Genomic DNA, 18,494 nt, shown 5'->3' with positions numbered 1-18,494 from the left:
CCACACCCCACTCTTCTCTTTTAGAAAAGATCCGTGGATAAGAAAAATATGACAAAAATTCCGTGTAAGTAGGGAAACATCAACAGCTAAAGGAATGGCAATAAATGGTATCAGATGAAAATTCCTGTTTACGCCGAAGGAAATAGAAAAAAAAAAATCATAGGTATTTTTAAGTAGCACAAACAGTATTTTGACACAATAAAACTTTTTAAATGAGAAGTAAAAATGGTATTTAGTAGAAAGATATCTTACTGAAGACACATCACAGAAGCCAGAAACTCATAGAGCTACGTAGAAGAATTCCAGGGGGAAAGAGAAAAGCTAGACCTTTCCTGCCAGTCTGATTATTCAGGGCACCACATGTTCTAAGATTTTCTGACAAAGGTCTGGGGCAACTCGCTCTGCAGACGGAAAGCCACCAATACAGAGGGTATAGGAATCCAAGTCTCGCTGGTTCTCGGCCGTTAACATTAGGCCGGTGCCTAATCAAAGAAGAGAATTAGGAGAAGAAAGAACATTTGCATGGGGCAGGTGGGCACACTACTCCCTAGAGTGGCGGCTCCAGTGGGATAAAAGTTGGAAGACCCAAAGTGAAGGTGAAACTCAGGAAGGAATAGGAGCCATTGCTTGGAGTCTCTTCCCAATTATTCTAGTGCCAAAATTTCTGAAACCTCTGTGATTTTTTTTTTTTTTTAAGTGGGGCCATTCCCTTTGCAGAAGCCAGGCGATGTGCTAGAACAGAAAACCACACAGATGATGAAGTCAGCCGCTCTCGTGCCGCTAAAGAGCTCTGCGGCTTGGGCCTGTCCCTAAAGCTCACCACTGCCATCTCGTTTTCCTCAGCTATCAAAAGAAAGTCCTCTGCATTGTTTTGAGGATTAAATGAGATAGCTGGTAGAGGCGTGCCTGGCGCATTGTGAGTTATTAATACTATTATTCTCCCTTTGCTTCTAGAAGCACGCGTTTGCAGCTTCCTCTTCCCCACCACGTACAAGTTTGAGCAGTTGACTGGACCTGCTCACCTCATACTGGGTGGAGGCTCATGAAGCTTAGGCAAGAGCAACTAATATAAAAATGAATGACAGAGGAAAATAAAGAATGGGAAAAGAAAAGAAGAAACATGATTGCATACACTGGGAAAGAGCCACTGGCCCAGCATACTCTGAGGCTCTCGAAAGCATTTTATTTCAGACAGCTTTCTGGCTATCACCTGCAGTTCATGAGCACCAGCCTCGCCTATACGAAGTGCATAAATCATTCCTGCCTATTTAATAATAGCCATAATGGCTTGCTTTTATAGAGAGTGCTTCAGTTTAGAAGGCAGTTTCACCACACTACTTAATCATTCCTGGGACACCGGGTCCTGGCAGGTGCTAGCCACTCATCTGCCAGGGGTGGGCAGGGCAAGTCTTTCTGCAGTTATGTAAAGATGAGGTTCACGACACCAGTTCCTTCCGGGAAAGAGGTACCCTATCCTGTGTGGCCCAACAAAGATGTCTCCCAATATTCCCTGCCGTGTAGAACTGTCCACTGCAGACAGGTGAACAAGTTGTCAGAGAGAATAACGAGACTCTCGGAAAGAAAGTTTGGAGGGTCTCACTTGATACTGAGTGTTCCTGGAATCTTTCCATTACAATGAGACAGTCTCAACTAAGGTCCCAAAGAGGACCCATAAGAAGGATAGGGAGGCTAACTGGGCAGCAAGGGGAAGGATAGACTTGGCTGAGATGGAAATCCACCCAGAGCCTACCACCCTGTCTTGGTATGATGCTATGAGGAGCATTGACTTAGCATGTGGGGGTGATGAAAGCAAGTGGCAAACCGGAGCCCAAGGTAGGAGATGTCATCGGGTCTATACAGGGATCTGTGGCAACAAAGCCCCTGCTGGGCTGTGGACTAGCCCCTACTGTGCTATGCAGGATCACCATTCAACAATGACACCATGCGGTAGCAACGGAAGTGGCGGTGCTATTTAAACAAAACAAAACAAAACAAAACAAAACACATGGTATTCACTTGTCCCACTAGCCTGGTGTTTAGAAAACACACGCTGAATCCTCTAGACTAAATAAGCCCCTAGTTATTTGGAACAATTAGGATTGTGATCTGTGAGAGGATAAAGAAGCTTTAGGAGGGCAATTTCAACTTCTTGCAACAATAGCAACTGAGACACTCTGTTGATTAATAACAATAATAAGCAACATGACTGTGTGGCCCATTCTGGTGAAGCCAGTCATGCTGGCTGAGCAAGAACTCTGGGCCAGACACTATGAGACAGGCAGAGAGATTCTTATCAGCCCCAATTTAGAGATGAAGAAACTGAGTAGTTTAGCTTAAGTAGTTAGCCTAAGACTCAAGACCCAGGAAGTGGATAAGCCGGTTCCCTTTCGGATAGAGACGATTCTAGGTAAACCAGAAATTGCTCTCCATTGGGACAAAGGTGGAATATCCCACCGAACATTGTGGATTTGTCTCTGCATGTGAGGCAGTATCGTTTTCACAAAGGTCCCCTGTCTTTTCCACTCCCCTACATGGACTTGGGCAGAAACCAAGCTTGAGGTTCTGCTCACATGCTTGTGGTTTGGCTCGCAGCTAGGGATCACATTCCCTGCTCCACGGGCAAACCCAAGGATCCTTCTTGCAAAATACTACCGGTGTCCTGGTACCACCTCCCCAAAAAAGCTGTCTACAATACCTGCCTGTCTGGGAGGTGGGGAGGAGGCGGGGAGGAGGGAACACTGGCAACAGAACATCTAGCAAGCAAAGTGGATGGCCACTCTTTTCCCCAGTCAGTTTCATAAGAGCCAGAGACGTGACCATTGATGAATACAGCCCACATTCAGGAAATCTCTCAGAGACGAAGTGGTGAGATTAAAGAGAGACAACATCCAGCAGCATCTAATGTACCAATTTTGGCCACTTATTCCTGCTTATACATTTGGCAGAGGAAGAGCAGAAGAGCATGTAATTCTGGCTCACAGGTACTTTTCCTAGCTGTGTCATCATAATGATAATGTCAGTAGATGCAATTTTCGTTTCAGGGCCACCTAGTGCACGACTCAAAGGGATGCCACTTACATAGAACACAACGTGAGCAGTGCCCCCCAGAGGTGTGCAATAAGGCTGTTTCTACTGAATTCTGTTGTCTTATGCCAGGCATCAAAAGGGTTTACATGCAGTATCTTACTTTATCATAATGACAGGCCATGCGGTAGGTATCTCGGTTATGCAAATAAGGAAACCAATGGGTACTGAGAGTTTAAATGATTTGCCTGTGGTAACACAACTAGTAAGTTGTAGCAGCAGGATTCAGTATTATCTGAGTCCAAAGCTCATGTTAACTATCTCACTATCATAACTGATGCCCTAATATAACAGTTAGACACAAACCTTCGAAAGAGAGTTGCAAAGTTGCTCAGACCCTATATATATATAAGTGGACCTTAAATTCTCTTTTTTCAGCAAGATAAAAAGGCAAATGGATTAAGCTTTCTTGTCCTCTTACTATAGAAGACCCTTTTAGTACATCTGTTTAGTTTAGTGAATATTAAGTATTGACATTAGTGCGTATTAATTTGTGCCCACATCCAGAACAAGTTTGATTTCATTTAATTTTAAATGATAAGCCAATATCATCACAAAGTCTCCAAATACAACTGACCCGCCAAGATGATTTCAAGAGCTGATAACAAAAGCTAGTGCGTATTGAGTATCTACTATGTGTTACGTACAGTTTTAAATCATTTCCATAATACGTCTCATCCACAAAACACCCTTACAATGTAGGTACTATAATTAGTCCCACTTAACATAGATACGTTCAGGAGCCAGAATATGAAGCAGGCAGTCTGGCTCTGGGTTCTATTCTACTGACTCAAAGAGCCAGATCAATAGGACACAGAAAAGAGCAGAAGGAGTCCAGAAGGGTAATCATATAAAAACAAGAAAGAAACAGGCACCCGGAACAGGGTAAAATACTAGCTCCTGCAGGGACTCGATATCAAAAGCATAGACTTTTCAGTAATGCCCAGGAAGGAAGAGGCACTTTCTGTGCAAAATCACTACAAAGAACAGAGACCAGAAGTGATACCATGAAGGGCAGTTGCCCCAGTGACAAGTAACAGACTTCATGATCTACAGAATGATGCACATCTTTTCTACATAGAAAAGAGAGGAAGAGAAGACAGGGGATACCATAAAATCACAACATCCCCAATCAAGGTCCCTATGTCACTTCTACTGATTGATCCTACGTTTATTGCCTCTATGTAGCTTCACAAGAGAAATCCATCCTTTATTTACTTAATGCCTCTTCCCCACCAACATAGTGTGCTCATGCAATGTATGATGATGCATTCAAAAGCCCTGCTGATCCCATTCTGAACCAGGAAATTGGGTCAGAATGTTCTACGGTTTCTGCCTAAAGTAAAACTTGGCACTAAACAAGAGATAGAATTGTGGGTCATACCCAAGAGTCCCAATTCCCAGTCTACAACCTCCCTATTTTTCTCACTGGAGAAAAAAAAAAGTTAACCCAGATATAACCTCTATTGACTCTCTTCGACACGTTTTTCTCTTTAAATAATCTAAATTTCTGCCTGTGCTCAAAGGTCTATCTGTCCTCTCCAGAAAGGTGGGTAGGTACCACCAACCGTCCAGTTGTTGAACATAAATTCACTTGTGGGGTAATCATTATCCCATTCTATACCTTGCATGTCCAGAAGAGTTAACAAATCTCTACCAGAGACAGAAATGATCTCTGTGTTTCTCGCTCCGCAGGAGGAAGAGCAGAGCTGTTGTGTGGTAATATTTTCTGCCTCATCATCACAGTCCATTCAATTATACAACTTCTTGTTATTTAGGATTAGTCCCTTTTCACCACGTCCCAAAGGGAAGTGCCTTGACAAACCTCCCATTCATCTTAGGAGAACTTTGCAAAGTCAGAGTAATATGCATAAGCACAATTGGGCTTGGAGTTAGGTCCAAAAGAAACTATCTAATGTTGTGACCCGTGGGAGGCTGAGAGTGGCCAAAATGGGTCTTATGAGATCCAGAGTCAAGGCTCCAGAGAGGTTACAAAAATAAGTGACCTGAAGAAATAGAGGAGTTGTACAGAGATGGGAAAATCAGGGGGGGAAAAAAACGGTTTCTGCTGACTACAACTTCTGGTTCTTGCTGTGGGTTTAATTTCAGCACCTATGAATATCTTGAGTTAAGAACTATTACAGGGAAAGTCTGAGGCACCATGAAAAGTCCCTCCTTGGAAGGTAGAGGCACCAAGTGATCCTTCTTCATTTAAAAAGAAACACATCTTTTCCTGGTCCAACAACTCTCTAGGTCATTCATTTATTCATCCTTTCATTAAATTTTTGCAAACTTAGTACATGTCATATGTCATACTAGGTAATCACTAGAGGATGTAATGACAAAGAAGACGTGCCTTCAAGAATTTTGCAGTACTGTTGGAGAGGAAGATTCTAAAAGACTGATTAAGAAGTATGGCTAAGGGAGCAGAGAGGAGAAAATGATTAACTCTAAAGATGACAAGGAAGGCCCTTCTTGAAGATGTGATGTGTAAAGCACCATGAACAATGAATGCAAGTACAAGAGGTAAACAAGTAAGAGAAGGCCACTTAGGAAGTGGTAATACCATGACCCCTTTTGTTAGGCAGGAATCACAGAAAGAACAGGGAGGGGAGCGGAGGGGAAGGGAAAGGAGGGGAGGGGAAAGGGAGAGGAGGGGAAAGGGAGGGGAGGGGAAAGGGAGGGGAGGGGAGAGGAAAGGGAGGGGAGGGGAAGGGAAGGGAAAGAAGGGGAAGGGAGGGGAGGGGGAAAGGAAGGGAAAGAAGGGGAAGGGAGGGGAGGGGGAAAGGAAGGGGAGGGGAGGGGAAGGGAAGGGAAAGAAGGGGAAGGGAGGGGAGGGGGAAAGGAAGGGAAAGAAGGGGAAGGGAGGGGAGGGGGAAAGGAAGGGGAGGGGAGGGGAAGGGAAGGGAAAGAAGGGGAAGGGAGGGGAGGGGGAAAGGAAGGGAAAGAAGGGGAAGGGAGGGGAGGGGAGGGGAAGGGAGGGGAATGTTTGAACAAGAAGGTTAGAAACAAAGGCCAGAGACCTGGTGAGAGACAGTGTCAGGGAAGCGAATATTCCTCCCAGCCTTTTAGGACATTACTTCCACACAGGAGAAGTAAAAGCTGCGAGGAGCCAGTGGGTCTGCTGCCCAGCGAAGGTCGGCCTTTGGTGGCTAGGAGGCATCCTGTGGCTGCCCGGGCAGGTGCCCCTTGGAGTCAGGGAGAAGCCTCCACAGCTGCTCTTGTTCAGAAGCTCATCAAGGCTATTTTGGGCCGGATGGGGTCCATGGTGAAAATTGCCTGACCAGGGCAGCCTACTCAGTATTACTTTTTCGCATTCTGTTTTCCTTGTCATTCAGCTCTGTACCATGCAATTACTCAAATAAGGAAAAAAAGGGGGGGGGGGGGAGAACATGACTACATCTTATTTTTAGCACTCAAATCAATGGTGGCGATGTCCTCTGCATTTCAATAGGAATTTTGCATATCAAAATCCCCAAAAATAAAGCATAGTAAACATATTAAAATCCATAATGACATTTTTCTGTGCTGCTTCAAAATACGTTTGTTTGTTTGGCAATACCAAAATGGCTCAGCCCAAATTAAAGACTAATTCATTGACAGATGGGCAAAAATAATGTATAAATACAATGAGCAACTTCAGAAATGTGGGCCTCACCTTACTGCTCTCTAGGTCAGAGAACATTTAAAAAATAATAAATGTTTTTTTGTTTTTTAATTTCTACACACTCTCCTAAAAAATTCAAAGCACGTCTCAAGGATTATCGTGGTCATATTATTCTATGGTGGTAGGAACTGACAGAGATTTGCTGTCTTTGCCCTACACATCAACATTCCCTGGGAAATGAATTTCTACCCGATTTGAAAATCAGAGACAGGGAAAGGATTAGAGAGTGGCTCACTAACAAATGACACAAACCTGGGGGTTAGAGAGAGTTTCACTTCAACACTAATAATGGCTAGCATTCCACCAACTATGCGCAAAGAGGAATGCTAGGAACTTTACATGCAACGTCATAATGTAACTCTCACAACGACTCTAGAATTTGATATTACCCTAGTTTTACCTATGAGAACATGAGGCTCCAGAACCATAACTTCTGAGAGAGAATATAAGAAGTACCTTCAAAAAATGATCTTAAAAAAATTGCATACTACCAATTAACAGGGAAAAACAATCCCCTCGTTAATGTAAGGTATTTCTTTTCATTTTCCCTCCCTTGGAAGTGGTCAATGCATATAATAAATGCATGGATTTGAAAAGAAGATTTTGAATCCTTTGACATCCCTAAAATCTTTCCCAGAACTCCACATTCTCAAGCCTCCCCTTACTGGCCCAAATTTCTAAAATGCGATCAGTGATTGGGGTGCCTGGGTGGCTCAGTCTGAGTATCCAACTCTTGATTTTGGCTCGGGTAGTGATCCCAGGGACGTGGGACTGAGCCCCATGTTGGGCTCCATGCCAGATGTGGATCCTGCTTGGGATTCTCCAACTCCCTCTGCTCCTCTCCCCTGCTTGTGCTCTCTCTCTCTCAAATAAAATTTTTAAAATGTAATTCGTGATTTACTAAAACCTAGAAAAATTGTGTGAGTCTCTCTTCAGCAATTAATTTGCCAAGTGTATATTAAGTGCTTTCTTTTGCCATGCACTCCTGTTTATCTACAGGGATTAGAGAATACCGTTCTTGACTTGAGGAATTCAAGGGACATGTAAAAATAGTGGAAGCAATGTAACAGTTCCATCTCAGAACAGAGAACTATGGAAGGTACTACATAGAACATGTTACAGAAAGTGCCAACTCTTCCATCAGCTTCAGGGAAACTTCCAGAAGGAGGTGATATTTCATTTAAATCTTAGAAGATGAGTTGAGCTTTCTCGGGTGACCTCAACAGGCAGGTGTCAAAGGAGGAAGGACAGGTGGAAGCACATTCTAGATTTCCATTTGAAAATATTCTATGGTTCCCACTCTCATGTTAAAAACAAATACACAGGGGCGCCTAGGTGGCCCAGTTGGTTAAGCATCCGACTTCGGCTCAGGTCATGATCTCGCGGTCCGTGAGTTTGAGCCCCACGTCGGGCTCTGAGCTGACAGCTCGGAGCCTGGAGCCTGCTTCGGATTCTGTGCCTCCCTCTCTCTCTGCCCCTTCTCCACTCACACTGTCTCTCTCTCCTTCAAAAATAAATAAACATTAAAAAAATTAAAAAGAAAACAAATGCACAAAGAAGAAACGTCTAATTTTCACTGACTCTACATGCTTATGATAATATCAAATGAATAGTAATGGTATAGTCAGTAGCAGCGACATTATGAAACCAGATGACATCAGCAAAATTAATCCACGAGATGTTTTTATCTCATACATTCCAGTGTGTGTGTGTGTGTGTGTGTGCGCGCGCGTGCGTGTTGTTTCTGCTTCTGTTTATATTTTGTGGTTAGTTCATGGAATTATCTTGTTTTATGGGCTTTCTGACAAACTAGACCCAGGCCTCACAAAGAGTCAGCCAACAAAATCCAATTCTAATTTGCTCGGCTCCTTCTTGGTGACTTGCTACTTAAAAGCTTCAGCATAAGATTATTCCCCTGAAGACCCTAGAACACAACTTAGCTCAGTATGAAATAGATGAACTTTAAAGCCCTAAATGGAGTGTCCCCAAACCATTAGCTTCCGCAAAAACGTCTTATAAAATTAATGTTTGTTAAAGAGAGACCTGGGCAAAACCAGAACGCTGAATCACTGAAAATAGATTTTTTTCAGTGCCTTCTGTCTAAAATGAATGAACCAATCCCCATTGCTTTGTAAGAGAGAAAGTAAAAGTCCAACCCATAGATTAGAGTGTGATACCTCTCAGACTGCATCAGACGGGCCACCGATATCAACAAAGAATTTCAGCATTACCTTCTAAAATGGAAATGATGACCCACCTTTAACCTCGTCCCTGAAGGGACTTATAAACTCCACAGATAGAGTATATATTCCACTTCACACATACTCATTTTAGAAAGGAGAATGGCTCTGGTGATGGATTTCCATGTCAGAGGGCACCTAGTGTTGCTTTTTGTAGCTGGAATTCTGATGCAAGACTGTTCTAGCTTTATGGGGGCCATGTGAGGTCCTAGGGCACAGTATCACTACTAAGTGGGCTTCATATCCATCGATCCTTTCAGGTATTATTTCCCTGGACACATGTTGGGCATCATCACTAAAAAAACCTCACTGCATGAACCCAAGTCACAACACGGACCAGCACTACAATTACATTGTAAAGAATGAGTATAATAGCTTTCCTTCTCCTGCTTACCTAGACTACTAAGAATGATTTTAATTGGGTTTGGTGACTAAAAAAAAATGCCGTTACTTCAGAGAATGGCCAGAACCTCTTTGTCCTCCTTACTTCAAGCTGGGCAAATGCTTTAGCTCCTAAAATCAACAATCTAAGAGTACCACACACGTCAGTAGATACAGTCTTTCTATTACATAGGACAACGTATTTCCAGAAAGCAAAGGAAAAACAAGAAGGAGAGGGAGAAGGAGGAGAAGAGGAAGAGGAGGAAGGTGAAGAAGGATAAAAAGAAAGAGTACAATGCCATGAATTTTCGACCTTATTGAAATAATTTTCAAATTTCACCTCTTGCCATGCTGATCCAAATATGTTCTAAAACAACACCATCAACAGCACAGGTCTCCTTGGAAGAAACAAGGAGCCAATGAGCAGCAAGAGGAGTAAGTAGTTGAATTCACTTCACTTCACTTCACTTCACTTCACTTCACTTCAAAACAGTTGAAAATGTCCCTCTGGGGAAAAGAACTGGTATCAATATTTAGCCTTTGATTGTATCCAAATGATTCCCAATTTCTTATCCATTCTACATGCTCTCAGAATTTTTCTGTGTTTCTCTGGTAAAGCATCTAGACATAGTACATTAAGATCATCACATACAGTATAGGGTTTAGGACAAAAATCTCAGTCTGTGGAAACAGCCCCATTGCTGTTATTTGTTTAAAATTCACTTCCATACTCGCTGAAGCTGTGTAGCTCTGTTTTCACCAGATCCCATTTAGTGCTCATACACTTAGTATTAGTAAATTGGTCCCTTTGGGAATCTAAACTGAGGCGCATGTAACACTACATCTTGGAATTCATAATTCTTTCATAATCACCTCCCATTTGGCATCTGTGAACTCACAAAGGCAGGTTTCCTCAGTGAAGATCTGTTCCGAGTCCAATATTTACATAAACAATTTCTGTTTGGAGTGCAGGTTCCTTCATGCACCAATGACTGCTCCATCTATGTAGGTCTCTAAATTTCATGTTAAATAAATTTTAGCACTACTGAAATACTTCAAAAAATCTTCACTATTTTGCAGCATGAAAAGTCATGTAGACCATCTCGAGAGGTATTTTGCGAATTCTTAATGGAGTAAATGCAAGAACAATTTGAATTGTAAGTATTATTCCGATTACAGGAAATTTTTGAGTTATATATAAATAGATATGTGTGTGTGTGTGTGTGTGTGTGTGTGTGTGTGTGTATCTAGATAGATAGATAGATAGATAGATAGATAGATAGATAGATAGTCTCCCTCTCTAGACAGAAGTATCCTTGGGACTAGGGACTATTTACCTATCCAGAATATGGTCTAGCAAATACCCACGGCATTAACTTTTTAGTCAACTTCAGTTTGTTCCATTTTAAAATAAGAAAGTGATTATGATTTCTCAGTCAAAATAAGCCTTTGATTCTGTATCCTTCTTTTAATTGTATAGCCTCTTACATGCTTAAATTATCTGCTTATCAAATCATCAATGATAAAATGAATAACACACAGCGTTGCTATGGCTTGGTGAAGCTAGCTAGCACCCAGCGGCTAAAAGAGGTATCGCCCTTCTAGAAAATAATTTGTCAATACAAATTTAAATATTTTTTTCAAAATGCCTGTGTGTTGGCCCAAATGTATGGAGAGGAGTTTATTCTAAGGAAAAGAATTTGAAGGGTTCGAGGATATTTGTAAAGGGTATTCATTTGGCATCCCTTTAGCGGTTCATACAAATAGGAAAACCTCAATGTCCATCAAGAGGGGTTGAGGAAATCAGTTGTGGAACATCTTTGCACTGTAAAAATGCAATCATGCTCCCTGCTCAAGGAAGTGGAACATAACTCCCACCCCTTAAGTGTGGGCTATACTTAGTGACTTGTTTCTAAAGAGTACAATATAAAACGTGGGGTAGAAAGTAACTTTACAGCAGAGAAATCTGACACGCAGACCTGAGCCAGGTGATCAAGATTAACATCATAATTCATGTTGAAAGCATGTATTCTTGACATGATATGTTGAGGACAGCACTTTACCTCTGTGGACTTCCTCCCCCAAACCCGTAACCACAGTCTAATCACGAGAAAAGCAGCAGACAAATCCCAGTTGAGGCTCATCCTATAACACATCTGATGAGTATTCTTCAAAACTGTCAAGATCGTCAAAAATCAAGGAGAGTCTGAGAAACTGTCACAGCCCAGAGAAGCCTAAGGAGACATGACAACTAAATGGAATGTGGGATCCTGGATGGGATCCTGGAACAGAAAAAGGACATTAGGGAAAAACTAATGAAATCCGATTAAAGAACTGAGTTTAGTTAATAGTCATGTATCAATATTGGTTCATTAGTTGTGACAAGCATGCCGGAGTCATAGATGATACTAAATTAGGTGAAACGGGGTACAGAGTATGTGGGAATTCTCCAAATTCTCTTTACAACGTTTCCATAGATTCCATAAATTTTATTCTAGAATAAAAAGCCTATTTGAAAGCATGCAGTCATGACCGCTCGTGGTAAATAGATACGTGCACCTCTTCCAGATTAGGTTACACGTTACCACGTGCCCCCACGGTACCCTGAGCTGCTCTCACCCTCGAGCACACATCACACGCATGTGGTGTCTCGACAGCCTCCTCCCCACTTCACGAGGGCAGAGAGTAATTCTGTTGTGCGCAAAATTCTCCTAACACTGCGTGTGGCGCTTACCAGGTACTTCATAAATACCTGCTGAAGAAATGAATGGGTTACTGCGTTGTCAAGCGAAAACAAAAATCAAAAAAATTTGAAAGTAGCTTACAGAACACTAGGTAGAGCATCCGATCCTCTTGTCACATGGGAATGATACGACCTTGCACAAGTCAGTTCACAGCTCTGAGCCCCGGGGTCTTAATCTCCAGAACAAAGATGATAAGTTGCACACATCCCCATAGGCTGGTCCTGAGGATTCATGGGTTACCACGTATGAAACACGTGTTCTCTCTCCCACCTCCTCTCTTTGTGGGGAGATCCACTTAATCTCTCACCCAGATGGAGTGATTAAAAACTGTGTCTGTATGAGAAGCTACAACCCAGACTGAACAACGTTGGCCATTTTCTTCAATTATTTTAAAGTGATTGTTTCTCTCTGCTCACAATTTTTAATGACGAAAAGGTATTACGCTTCTTAATATTGATAAACTATTAAGAAAAAGATATAGGGGCGCCTGGGTGGCTCAGTCGGTTAAGCGTCCGACTTCAGCTCAGGTCACGATCTCGCGGTCTGTGAGTTCGAGCCCCGCGTCGGGGTCTGGGCTGATGGCTCAGAGCCTGGAGCCTGCTTCTGGTTCTGTGTCTCCCTCTCTCTCTGCCCCTCCCCTGTTCATGCTCTGTCTCTCTCTGTCTCAAAAATAAATAAATGTTAAAAAAAAAAAAAAAGATATAAACATGCATGCACCTGGACCAGTGACACATAACAAAGACACCTAGGATGCGGTTCTGTCCTGCACACAATGTATAATCTAGCTGAAGAGACAAGGGACAAAGAGAGCCACCCAAAAGTTGAAGAACCAGTCAGTGAAGCAATATAACAGATCAGGAAAGCAAATGCTCTCTGATGAGAAGCAACTGAGGCAGCAGCAATGATCGAGAGGACGGTGCCTGGGCGAGAGGAAAGGGTGCCGCGGGGAGCAGACACTGGGAATGAGTAGGTGGGGAGGGTGGGCCCAGCAGGAGGGGCAGCGGGGGTCAAAGCACAGGGTTGGCGAAGCTCAGGGCCTAGCAGTGTGCGAGGCACAAGGCTTGCCTTTTATAGCCACATCAGTCTGGGTCCTTTAACTGTCCCCAAGTCCCCATGTTTGTTTTCCAAAAAAACTCCTGACTCACGAAACCCTCATCAAGCCTTTCTGATCTGCTCCCGTTACATAGAAAGAGGAACAAACGACAGAAAGAAGCCTAACCTGATTTCTGAGTTTGTATTTCCAACGCCAGTGACGCACATGTCACGATGGTCAGCCTCATGTGACCTGCAGATGTGAGTCACAAACGGCCGGAGATGCCCAAGTGGCCGGAGATGCCCAAGTGGCAGGATCCCGCACAGCTGGAGGCGGTCGCAGAATGACAGGCCCGACCCTCCCTCCTCCCCGGGACCAAACAGACTCTCTCTCTCTCCCTATCATAACTTGGCACGGATATCTTTAGGACGCCGTGCTCCCAGACAGTGGGGGAAGCAGGGAACGAATTGGGCCTCGCTGCCTGACAACCCGTTGCAGGGGACGCGCTCTCTCCCGTTCCCCCCAGAAAACAGTACCCACTTTGCCCACCAGGAGACCCGATGGCCTTTTTAAAAATAGATTTTGCCAAACGATTGTGCGGGCAAATGCTGACTTGCAGTCTGGGAGACATCTCGTCGTCAGGCGCCGCAAGATGAAAGCAGGGTCTATTTTCACCGCGAGCGAGCCGTGAACGGAAGCACCGAGGAGAAACTCGCTGCTCGTCTCCATCAGGCGGAGCCAAAGCGGGACTGGGCTCGAACAGTTGCCAAAATACCTCGCGCGCGGGCGCGCAGCGGCTTCAGCTTGAAGAATGGCATCGGGCGGCTACAAATCCCGAACAGGAGGCTCTCCCGTTGCCCAGCTCAAGCTCAAAGTACAAAAAAAAAAAAAAAAAAAAAAAAAAAGAAAAGAAAAAGAAAAAAGAAAAAAAATCTTTCCCCCGCCGTGTGCCAGGAACTTGACAGTGGAATAATATTAGTAGGAAGAGCAGCAGGTACGAGTGTAACTCAGACGGACGGGAACGAGAAAAAGGGCCATGAATAAAGCCTGCTCCGAAAGTGGAGGGGATTGGTTCTTTTTTCGATCTTTTTTAGGTTTTCCCCCCAAGGCAGATCCTGGCCTTCAAGCATCAAGGCTGGGAGTAGATTTCAGGTGTATGTATTCCTTTCCTGGTGGGGAGGTTAGAAAGAATTAATATCTACGTATATTATGTGTGCAGGTATTTTGCTCTCTTATTAACGGCTACAGAGATAGCATTTTTGAATATTCATGCGACACCTCTGGTGTCAATATCTCCTTACAACAATCAGACTGAACTCACAGAGCCCAATTGTGCACTCTCTGCCTCTGGCAGGTTAGTGCGAAATTCGATTTGTACTAATCAGCCCCTGGCTGTTGAAGCATGTAATATACTTGATGTGACAATTCCCTGTCTTGCAATATCTACTGTTCCCCCCTGGAGGTTCCCTAGTGCCAGCTAACTGGGAGCGATCACCTCATTGAGAGAATTAGGTATAACGAAGGGTCAGGTTCGGAACCCGTTAATAAGGAGGCTGATGGTGATGATCTGACGAGCACTAATATGAACGACGGCAGCTAATAATTATGGTGTGCCTACTGTGTGCCAACCACTGTACTAAATGTTTCCGTAGAGTATCTTATTTGCCCTGCAAAATAATCCTGTTAAATTACCATCACCCTTTAATGGAGGGGGACCCGGAAGCTTAGGGAACACTCGATCCCACTCCCCAAAGCTTACTTACTACCCCTTAGTGCACACAGGAAATAAAAGCCACAGGGTCGAGACGTGGCCCATCAGATTTCACACACATCACACGTGGAGATCTATCTCCTCTCGGGTCCAACAGGACTGCTGACACTCTCAGGCTCCTGGGTCTGTCCAATGCATACTGGGCGTGTGGCCGCCTGTTGGAGCAGCCTAGAAAAGAAGAGCTACATAATTGCCAGTGTGGGAGGCAGAGAGTGGGCACCAGGGAAATTACATGTGTTTCTCCCTCCCTGCTGTGCTGGGCTCCATATTTGCTTCCTTTCCATTTCAGACGTACAGAAGGAACTAGGGAGCCAAGTGGAGACAGGAGGGCCTGGTTTTTCCTCGGGTATCACAAACCCTTGCGAAGAGCCTTCTGACTTTGCCACTCAGCTGCAGCTTCCTTTTGGGAATGGCCACTCTGCGTTCTCGTGCTTCCTGAATTCTCATCAGCCAAGAATGCAGCCGCCCTCCTCTCGGTCTGAAAAACCTCTACTATTCTTTTATTCTTTTAATTCATTCATCTCTCCAACAAATGTTTGCTGAGTACCACTCTGTGCCAGGTACCATGTGGTCAGGATACACGATTAATAGGACACTTGCTAACTTCAACGGGTCCAGCATTTAGTAGGGAAAACAAAACTACGGTTCCTACCTTTAAAAATGTGTGGTAATTTTCTTCGCTATAGTAGAGTTGTCCACGTGGGGAAGGGAGGAGGGGGAAGAAAGAGGCAGGAAGACCAGAAAACACTAAGGAACAAATCCTGTGTGACAATCCCCATTTCAGATGCCTCACACACATCTCATTGAATCCCTTCCACAGTTCTGAGACTCAAGTACTGTAACACCCATTCTACGGCTAACCGGGGTTCAGACAGGTTCAGCAACACCTTTTCCAAGACAATGGAGGTTTCAAAGGTTCTGTCTGGGAGGCTCGGTGGGGTTGAAAGCAGCTGGACGAGGGGGATCCCTGGGGCTTGTACTGAAGCTGCATCTGCAGAGCGAGCCCATTGCCCTGACTTACGAACACCGCACGTCCCAGCATGCCCAGCGTGGTCCCTCTTCGTGCCTGTGGTCCCTGAAAAAATTATTACAAACTCCTGTTTTCACTTGTAAGTGTTCTACTTTTCTAATAACTTACATGATCATCCCAGTTTTAATTCTGTTCTACTCTTATTTTGAGTTGGCTTGGAGAAGATTGGTAGACATTGGTGAGCCTGAAGATTCCGTTTCCCAAGCCGGCCCGCGGGAGCACCCAGAGCCAAAACACTGGTGACCAACACAAGTGCGCCTCTTCCCCAAGTGAACACGCTCCAAATCCGGAGCTCTTTTCCCCAACATACCCGCTCCCTAGGAGAATCGTAGCTGGACATGAACTTATAACCTAATTCCCAGATGGCATTACTTTCTCTTGGCCTAAACTAGTTCTTACCTCATATTTCAAGTCGGGAGACAAACGGATAGCTGACTGGCACAGCACTGGTTCAGTGAAGATCATTTCTGAATTAGCTGCCCGTTGTTAGGCAATCCGAATAAAGATCAATTAACAGACCACTCAGAAACTCGAAGAGCCCTCATACAGATCATGGACCAGGTACAGCTTCACTTATCCCACAAAAAGCCAATGCAATTTCGACTCTGTCAACCACACTTGGAATGAGGCGCACAAAAGAAACAAAGAAAACATCATGACGCTTTGCAATCATTGACTCTCTCTATGCTGGGCTGTTCCATAATGGAAGTCCCAAAGCACCAAGCAAAGCACTAAATTACGTACAGGTAGGGGCTGGACATAGGCTGCCAGCCGGCTTTTAGCAACATCCCCCATATGGCTAGGAACACTCGTGCCAGTTAATTAGCACTGGCATTAATCGAGAGAAGGAACATTGACCAGGACATCGAGGTTATCCTTAGACTATTTAAATATGTCATGTGATCACTTGTTCCATCTGTTATCAACATACTTCACACTTAATCCAGTAAATAACCTCCCTACCATTTTAAGCAAATGGATTCCATTTTGGCAGACCTCTTTAGACTTTACAAACCTTGAGATATTTTTCTTCCCCCTAGAATCTATATCGTGAAGTGTCACAGTGTCCTGATGTGAATTCAAGGACAAGAGCCACCCTTGCCCTCCATCCATGACACCCTGGGGAAGTACCCACAAGAGGTGGGGGGAAAAAAAAAACAATCACATGCCATCACTCACTCAAATGCATATTTTTCACTTTGCAGCTACCCTACAAATCTCCCTTGTTTTCTTTCCATGCTCACAATTCTGCTGAAAGCACATAGAAAATAAAGCCCATTATTCAAATGAATTTCACCGTGCACTAAAAATGTGACTGAGTTTAGACAGAAACCCATTTTAAAAGTGCTCTCCTCTGAAATGGATGATGGCAGGCAAGGTATAAAATACTCGGGTACTTAGAAAAGTAGATAGCAAATAGTCCCAACCCCAAAACACCTTTATTGGCAAATTGACTCATCATAGGCATAGACCCAAAGTAGATTTCTGATCCACTTCCTAGAAAGGTATATATTCCACACATTTTTAAGAATACTGATATAAATCTTCCCTGAGAAACTTATCTTCAGAAGAGTCTGTTTTCTTGCCCTAAGAAAAGTGACACATTCAATACATCATCAGTCTCTAGTATCTCTTTAGCTACTCTCTTCTACAGACTCCCTTCTTCTCCAACATTCGCTCCAAAGCCAATTTTTAGGAGGTTGACAAAAACGTCAGCCTTGGCAAAATGACTCGATCTCTCCTAGCTGGAACATGACAATCAGATCCCTATTCTCTGCACGTGTCAGAGTGGGGCTGAGGATCCAGGGTGAAAACGGCCATTGTCATTGCCATCCTATCCACTGTGGACTTGGCACGCTAGTGATAATAAGGGTTAGTTCCCTGCTCTATTACCGCACATAAAAGATATTACCGAATCTGCAATGCAGTCTTAACAAGAAGTACAACTTAACTCGTTCAGGTAGCTTAGTGTGACAAAGCAGACGCTTACTGGTCTAATTTTACCCTAAGCACAGGGAAAATCCAAAAGTCATCTCAGGAGCCAATTAATCAGAGAGAGATAATTAAATTTTACACATCGGACTAAGTTTTAACTAGGACACTAGAGCTACCTTGAGGATTACGTAGTGTTTCCCGCTTTGGGGAAAATGCAAATTTTGTAATCATACAATTGTTTGGTTCAACAAATACTTATTTATGACCCGCTTCGTGCCAGCTCTTGGAGGCTCTGGATAGTAAGAGAAATGAGACCCTTTCCCTGAGTCTGAAAGGCCAGTGGTCCAGGAAGCAGAGTCTAACACTCGGTGTCGATGTGATATATGATACGGGAGCGATGAGACAGAGGTACACAGAGACTGAAGGATGATTCCCTAGAAGGGATGCCAGGTCGGAGTCTAGATGAATAAGTGTTAGATGGGTGGCCAGGAGCAGGAAGGGTTATGCCAGGCAAGGGGAAGAGCACACACAAGACCTTACGTGGAAACTTTACAGGGAGCTAAACGCTGGGCCTTTTTTCCTAGAAAACAAACAGAACAGAGGAAGGTC

At 43.9% G+C, this 18,494-nt stretch overlaps 1 protein-coding gene and 1 long non-coding RNA gene across 3 annotated transcripts in view; one reads left to right on the top strand and one right to left on the bottom strand.

Moving 5' to 3' along the window:
- PPARGC1A (PPARG coactivator 1 alpha) overlaps window positions 1-18,494 on the bottom strand; it is a 645,787-nt gene that overhangs the window by 139,860 nt on the left and 487,433 nt on the right. The window lies entirely within an intron of this gene.
- On the top strand, window positions 13,442-14,212 carry LOC131507761 (uncharacterized). Its single transcript, XR_009259689.1, has 2 exons — window positions 13,442-14,023; window positions 14,061-14,212. It is a non-coding gene; the product is annotated as an uncharacterized LOC131507761 (long non-coding RNA).

The sequence above is a fragment of the Neofelis nebulosa genome, chromosome 3 (genome assembly GCF_028018385.1).
Source record: "Neofelis nebulosa isolate mNeoNeb1 chromosome 3, mNeoNeb1.pri, whole genome shotgun sequence".
In the NCBI taxonomy this organism is placed as follows: domain Eukaryota; kingdom Metazoa; phylum Chordata; class Mammalia; order Carnivora; family Felidae; genus Neofelis; species Neofelis nebulosa.
This window is presented reverse-complemented; position numbering and strand designations above follow the sequence as displayed.